The 7,218-nt window shown below is 42.2% G+C and overlaps 1 pseudogene; it reads right to left on the minus strand.

Moving 5' to 3' along the window:
- Positions 1-5,910: 5,910 nt before the first annotated feature.
- On the minus strand, positions 5,911-6,479 carry LOC102999043 (myelin protein zero-like protein 2; annotated as a pseudogene).
- Between the last annotated feature and the right edge of the window lie 739 nt (positions 6,480-7,218).

Here is a 7,218-nt window from a genome sequence, read left to right on the forward strand (position 1 = left end):
TGCTGAAACTCCTAGCCAAAAAGGGAAGTAAAGTCTCTAAAGAAAAAATTACAATTTGTTCAAATTCAAGTTTGATATTTAGGACATCTATTCTCAGAACAAGGACTGCATCTAGATCCAGACAGACTTCATGGAATCTTGAACTTCCCAAAGCCCCAGATCAAATGCAAACTGCAATGTTTTCTTGGATTGGCAGGCTATTTTCTCAACTGGATTCCCCCAAATTTCCCTTACAGCCCAACCTTTATATTCCTTGTTAAAAACTACTAAACCTGACTCTTATCACCTGGGAAGATTCAGGTGACAGGACTTTCCAAATCTTAAAGGAAAATTTAATACCTTCCCCTGTCCTTGGGCACCCCAATTATCAACTTCTTCTCTTCCTTTTTGTGTATGAAAAAAGAAGGGAATGCCCTTGGGGTACTCACCCAAAAGTATGGGGTCACCACTGACCCATAGGGTATTACAGCCAACAACTAGAGCCTGGAACCTGGGGATACCTCCTAATCTCCACCTCAGAGCTGTACCTGCTACTGCCCTCTTTGTAAAGACTGAAGAAAGAGTCATGGGATCCTCTCTAACCATCTTTGTGCCACATGCTGTTGAAGCTCTTAACCCTCATCATAATCAACATTTTTCAGTAAGCCATCTCGCTTCCTATGAAATTCTCCTGTTAACTGCCCCTTAAATCACTTTTCCTACTCTAATAACCTTAACCCTGCTACTCTTCTCCCCTCTTTTACAGATGACACACCCCGCCACACACACCGTGACTGCTTATAGGAAATGCCCTTAGATAATGTTGACCTCTCATGGTTCACTGATGGTTCTTATTTAAAAGATGAACATGGTAACTATCATGCTGAATATGCAATGTCAACTCTTCTTTAAGTAACTGAAGTGACACCTTTGCCTTTGACTACTTTGGCCCAATAAGCCAAACTATGTGCACTCACATGGGCCTGTATCTTAGTCAAGGGCAAAACTGCCAACATTTACACTGACAGTAGCTATGCCTTTGGCGTGGCTCACGATTTGGGAACGTTATAGAAACAACATGGCTTCCTTACTTCCAGCAGAGATCAAATTAAAAACAGCCTTTATGTTCAGGAATTATTAGAAGCCATATTCTTACCTGCTGCTTTGTCTATTATTAAGGTTCTGAGGCATGCTACGCTTCTTTAGAAGCTAAAGGAAATCACCTTGTTGATATTTCCGCAAAAAAAAAAAAAACTACCCTTTTGGGACTTCCCTGGCGGTTCAGTGGTTAAGGCTCTGCACTTCCAATGCAGGGGGCTTGGGTTCGATTCCTGGTCGGGGAACTAAGATCCTGAATGCTGCACAGCGTGGCCAAAAAAAAAAAAAAAAAAAATGCTGCCCTCAAAGGGTCATGGTCCAAAGAATTTCGACCCTTCTGATTGTTGGATCTGTCATCAGAAAACCCAGTCTGTCCATGACAGCCATGACCCTTTAGTCTTCATCTCCACTGTGACAACTAACTATAGCCACACCCCTTTGGATATTTTTCATCAGGTCAGAACTTCTACAACCAGATTTTCCTGTACTTTGCTTTGACCTCTTCCGTGTCATAACTCTCAATGCAGCTAACCATACCTATTCCACCTGTACAGTTCTCACCACTAGGTTAGGTCTGCTTGCCATGGCAAAACAACTCCCTTCTGTATGGCCTTTGAGAACAAAGTCCACAGAACATGATGGTTTCTCCCTAACTGTTCACCAAACACCACTGACCTACTGAAAGGGCCAATAGAATAATCCCAATTAATGGCACTATTAATAATCAAACCCTAGCAGGAGTCTTACATGCACCACCTGATCTTATCTTTGTAACAAACGGGCCTCCTGATGGGCTTATGAATGTTTAGACAGTTGGCAGATTGGAGGCCAATGCTAGTTACTAGGATTTCTAACTGTCCCCTTGGACACTCATAATAAATCTGAAGTCTCCCATTGTTCCTGTCATTCATCTTCTCCATTAAACCTTCATTGCCACCTTAAATGGGAATTCCCAGGAGGTATACATGACTCTAGATTTGCTTTCATTGGAAGGGCACTTATTCATGCCAATGAACAAATGATTAGAAATCTCTCTGGAGGAACTTCCCTGGCAGTTCAGTAGTTAAGGGAACTAAGATCCCACATGCTGCACAGTGTGGCCAAAAAAAAAAAAAAAGAAAGAAAGAAAAAAGAAGTCTCTCTGGAATTGGGAAAACTTGCTGATTCTACCAATAAGGCAATAGCAGTCCAACAAAAATTACTTGATTCATTGGCCAGAGTAGTTTTGGATAATCACTTAAATCTTAATTACCCAGCATTTGTGTGATTGCAAACATCACCTACCGTGCATGGATAAATTCCTCTGGAGAAGTAGAAACCCCATAGGTATACCTTAGATATATTTTGGGTTTGGTTCTAGACCACCGTAAGAATGAGAATATTGCAATAAAACAAGTTACATAAATTTTGATTTCCCAGTGCATATAAAAGTTATGTTTACACTATACTGTAGTATGTTCGGTGTACAATGGCATTATGTCTAAAAAACAATGTACATACCTTAATTTAAAAACACTTTATTGTAAAAGAATGTTAACCATCATCTGAGCCTTCAGCGAGTCATAATCTTTTTGCTGGTGGAAGGTTTGAAATATTGTGAGAATTACCGAAATGTGACATAGAGACACAAAATGAGCACATGCTGTCAGAAAAATGGTGCCAATAGACTTGCTCAATGCAGAGTTGCCATAAACCTTCAATTTGTAAAAAAAAAAAACCCTCTATATCTACAAAGCACAATAAAGTGAAGTGCAATAAAACGAGGTATGCCTATACATAAAATTAGGGAACAAGCATATTGGCTACAACAAATTTCACTGACAATCCATGATCCTTTGATTTGCTTTTGGCTTAAAATCCCAACTTTTAGTGGTCTTTTATTGATATAGAAATATTCAGTAATTTGTACAATATTTTAAAAATTATTTTTATCAGTTTCTAAGTTACTGTGTAAGATTTAGCTTAATGTACCAGTTAATGGTCTATCAGAAGATTATATTCTTCTGCCTGGAAGTCTTCATTAAAAAAAAGGAGATTTTTTTGCGGGGGAACTTCCCTGGTGTGCAGTGGTTGACTCTGCACTCCCAATGCAGGGGATCCAGGTTTGATCCCCGGTCAGGGAACTAGATCCCACATGCATGCTGTAACTAAGAGTTTGCATGCCACAATTCTAAGGAGCCCACATGCCACAACTAAGGAGGCTGCCTGCTGCAACTAAGACCCAGCGCAACCAAAATAAATATTTAAAAAAAAGGAAAGGGGCTTCCCTGGTGGTGCAGTGGTTAAGAATCTGCCTGCCAGTGTAAGGGACATGGGTTTGAGCCCTGGTCCGGGAAGATCCCACATGCCACGGAGCAACTAAGCCCGTGTGCCACAACTACTGAACTCTGCGCTCTAGAGCCCGTGAGCCACAACTACTGAGCCCACGTGCCACAACTACTGAAGTCCACGCATCTAGAGCCCGTGCTCTGCAACAAGAGAAGGCACTGCAATGAGAAGCCCATGCACTGCAACGAAGAGTAGCCTCTGCTCACTGCAACTAGAGAAAGCCTGCACACAGCAATGAAGACCCAACACAGCCAAAAATAAATAAATAAAATAAATTTATTTAAAAAAAGGAGATTTTTTGATATAATACAATAATATCAAAACAAAACTCATTAAAAAAACTTGTTTTATTATGGAAAATTTCAAAAATACAGAAAAATAAAGAGAAAAGTATAATTTAAAAAAAAAAAGAGGGAACTGACCAACAAAGGTGAAAATGCAGCAAATAAATGAAAAGTGATAATGCTGGGAGTGAAACTGGAATTGAGTATAAATGGAGTCACAGAAGAACTAGCTGAATGGGGGAATGTTGACACTGCCGCTCTTCAGGAGACTAGATCCGCAGCCAGAGGAACTTGTTGAAGGGGAACTGATAACAGAAATGAGGAAAGTGTAACGAAAAGGATGAAGGTGTCCTAGAGGATGTGATGCTGGCAAAAAAAACTTCACATTAAGGGATTCTTGGAGATATTTCATGACATAAAAAGTGGAAAGGATAGGGACTTCCCTGGTGGTGCAGAGGTTAAGAATCTGCCTGCCAATGCAGGGGACAGGGTTTCGAGCCCTGGTCTGGGAAGATCCCACATGCCACGGAGCAAGTAAGCCCGTGTGCCGCAACTACTGAGCCTGCATTCTAGAGCCCACGAGCCACAACTACTGAGCCTGCTCACCTAGAGCCGTGCTCTGCAATGAGAGAAGCCACCGCAATGAGAAGCCCGCGCACCGCAACGAAGAGTAGCCCCTACTTGCCACAACTAAAGAAAGCCCGTTCACAGCAACAAAGACCCAACACAGACAAAAATAAATAATAAATAAATAAATAAATTTTTAAAAAGTGGAAAGGATACAATGCTGCAGGCTGATCCAAATTTATAAAGGAGTGTGACAGTTCACCAAAGCATTATTATTGTAAATTATACAATGAAAAGAAGAAGCAAGCATTCTTCAGACTACTCTTGGGAAGTTTTTACAAATAAAACACTTTAGGGAATTCCCTGGTGGTCCAGTGGTTAGGACTCCGAGCTTCCACCGCAGGTGGCACGGTTTGATTCCTGGTCGGGGAACTAAGATCCCGCATGCCACACGGTGTGCCCACCCCCCCCAAAAAAGTTAAAGAAAACCCCACTTTAACGCAGATGCAGAGAATGGACTTGAGGACAGGGGGAGGGGGAAGGGTAAGCTGGGACGAAGTGAGAGAGTAGCATTGACATATATACACTAGCAAATGTAAAATAGCTAGCTAGTGGGAAGCAGCTGCATAGCACAGGGAGATCAGCTTGGTGCTTTGTGACCACCTAGAGGGGTGGGATAGCGAGGGTGGGAGGGAGACGCAAGAGGGAGGGGATATGGGGATATATGTATACATATAGCTGATTCACTTTGTTATACAGCAGAAACTAACACAACATTGTAAAGCTACAATAAAGATGTTAAAAAAAACCCCACGTTAATGCTCAAGTTTTCTAATAAGCTATAGAATACAAAATAAATATCATTTTAGTATTGTTTTAATTTCCCAATACACTTTTTTTTTTTTGGTGGGGGGAGAATTAGCTTACCTTTTATTTATTTATTTATTTATTTATGGCTGTGTTGGGTCTTCGTTTCTGTGCGAGGGCTTTCTCCAGCTGCCGCAAGTGGGGACCACTCTTCATCGCGGTGCGCGGGCCTCTCACTGTCGCGGCCTCTTGTTGTGGAGCACAGGCTCCAGACGCGCAGGCTCAGTAGTTGTGGCTCACGGGCCTAGTTGCTCCGCGGCATGTGGGATATTCCCAGACCAGGGCTCGAACCCGTGTTCCCTGCATTGGCAGGCAGACTCTCAGCCACTGCGCCACCCGGGAAGCCCCAGCTTACCTTTTAATTGAGAGTGTGAGAAGGAAAGAGTAAACATGTTAACTTTAGCAGCAAGAATGCTGCTCTAAGGATTATGACAGACAAGTTGGCTTTTATCCCATTTGATGCCAATATATGTGTATACAAGTCAAAATCCACAAGGAGTGTTTAAGGGCCAGAAGTTAGCTTCTTAGTATACAAAAGCTAATGAGCATTTGAAAAACATTTGCACTTGGAAATTAAATAAAACCTTAGTAACAGGGCTGTGTGCGAGTCTGGTGGTATCTGCTCAAGAAGGGCCCTATGCTGGTGCCAGAGGAACATTGCTTGTCTAGGTGGTTTTATACTGCAGAGCTGGTTGGAAGACAGGTCACAACTGGAAAGCCAAAGAAAAGCTTCCATTACCTTCATCTTATTTTAGGGTTCTGGTTCTTGGAAATCTTCAGCTTCCATCTAAGAATGTTGGTCTGTGTCTTCCAAACGGGGACTATTTTTCTTGGTTGAGCTTTTCGTTTTCTTTTGATTTTATCTCCACCACTTTATGAGCTCTTTCAGCCCACCACTTTTTCCAGAAATGCTGGAAGAGGACCGCCACAATTACTATTCTGACCATCAGTGCACAAGCTGAGCCGATGGCCAGAGCAAGGAAGTGGATCTCAGAGACATGTACAGTGTGCACGATGCTGAGCCAGATCTCCCCTATCAGTCCATCAACGTCAGATGGGTTCTTCACCTGGCAGGTTTATGTCCCTGGCAGGTTTATGTCTGCATCAAACTGCAGATTCCAGAGTATGACGGAGACATCATACCGGCTCGGGGTTCCCATCCCAGACCACCCGGTCCTTGAAACTCCCACTCATGGGTTTGAAGGGATCCACATGGTAGTAGAAAACAAACTGCTCAGACCACCCCCACCTCCAGGTCACTGTTAGTGCATCAGCCATAGGGGCAAAGCTGGGGAAAGTGCACAGAAGATAAAGAGAATTAAATTGTTCTGTTCCTGCGTTTAGAGAGTGTACCATAAAGCTCAGGGATTTTTATTCTTAAGAATAAAAATTCTCGGGAGTTCCCTGGCAGTCCAGTGGTTAGGACTCCATGCTTTCACTGCCGAGGGCCCAGGTTCGATCCCTGGTCCGGGAACTAAGATCTCACAAGCCGTGTGGCGCAGCCAAGGAAAAAAAACGAATAAAAATTCTCAGGAGTCCCATGTAACTAAAGACTGAGAATAGAAAATTTGATTAAATCACGTAGTAATCAAATACAAAGATTACTACAAAAACAATACAGCTCCAATCAATCCTTGTCTAAACTATATTATCAAGCACCTGTGAGCAACCCTAAATTGTACTGAAAATTGTACATAAAAGCCAACCACACTTAGGCTCTAGAGGGAAAGTCAAGAGCAAACCTTGATAATGCTTCCTGTCACTCCTTCACCCTAAGATTTCGAATGTCTGTGCTCTTCACAAATGAGACAACTTTATAAAAGCTGCTTTTAAATTTCAGACGTTGGATCACAGTAAATTCAGTGTGAAATAATCCACTGTGGGATAAAAGTTCACGGGGGTGACAAATGGAGATAAGGAAGTCTCTGGTGCCTTCCTTCTGAGAAATACTACACCCACAGAGTTACAGTGGATGGCTAGCACCTCAGAAGGCTACACTTCCTTCTGTATACAAGTGAAACTGCCTCAAGGAAACGGAAGCTTTTTTTTCTGAAGTGATTAGTATGAGTACCACACTTAAGACTTAAATAACAGG

Source organism: Balaenoptera acutorostrata, chromosome 16, assembly GCF_949987535.1.
Source record: "Balaenoptera acutorostrata chromosome 16, mBalAcu1.1, whole genome shotgun sequence".
In the NCBI taxonomy this organism is placed as follows: Eukaryota; Metazoa; Chordata; class Mammalia; order Artiodactyla; family Balaenopteridae; genus Balaenoptera; species Balaenoptera acutorostrata.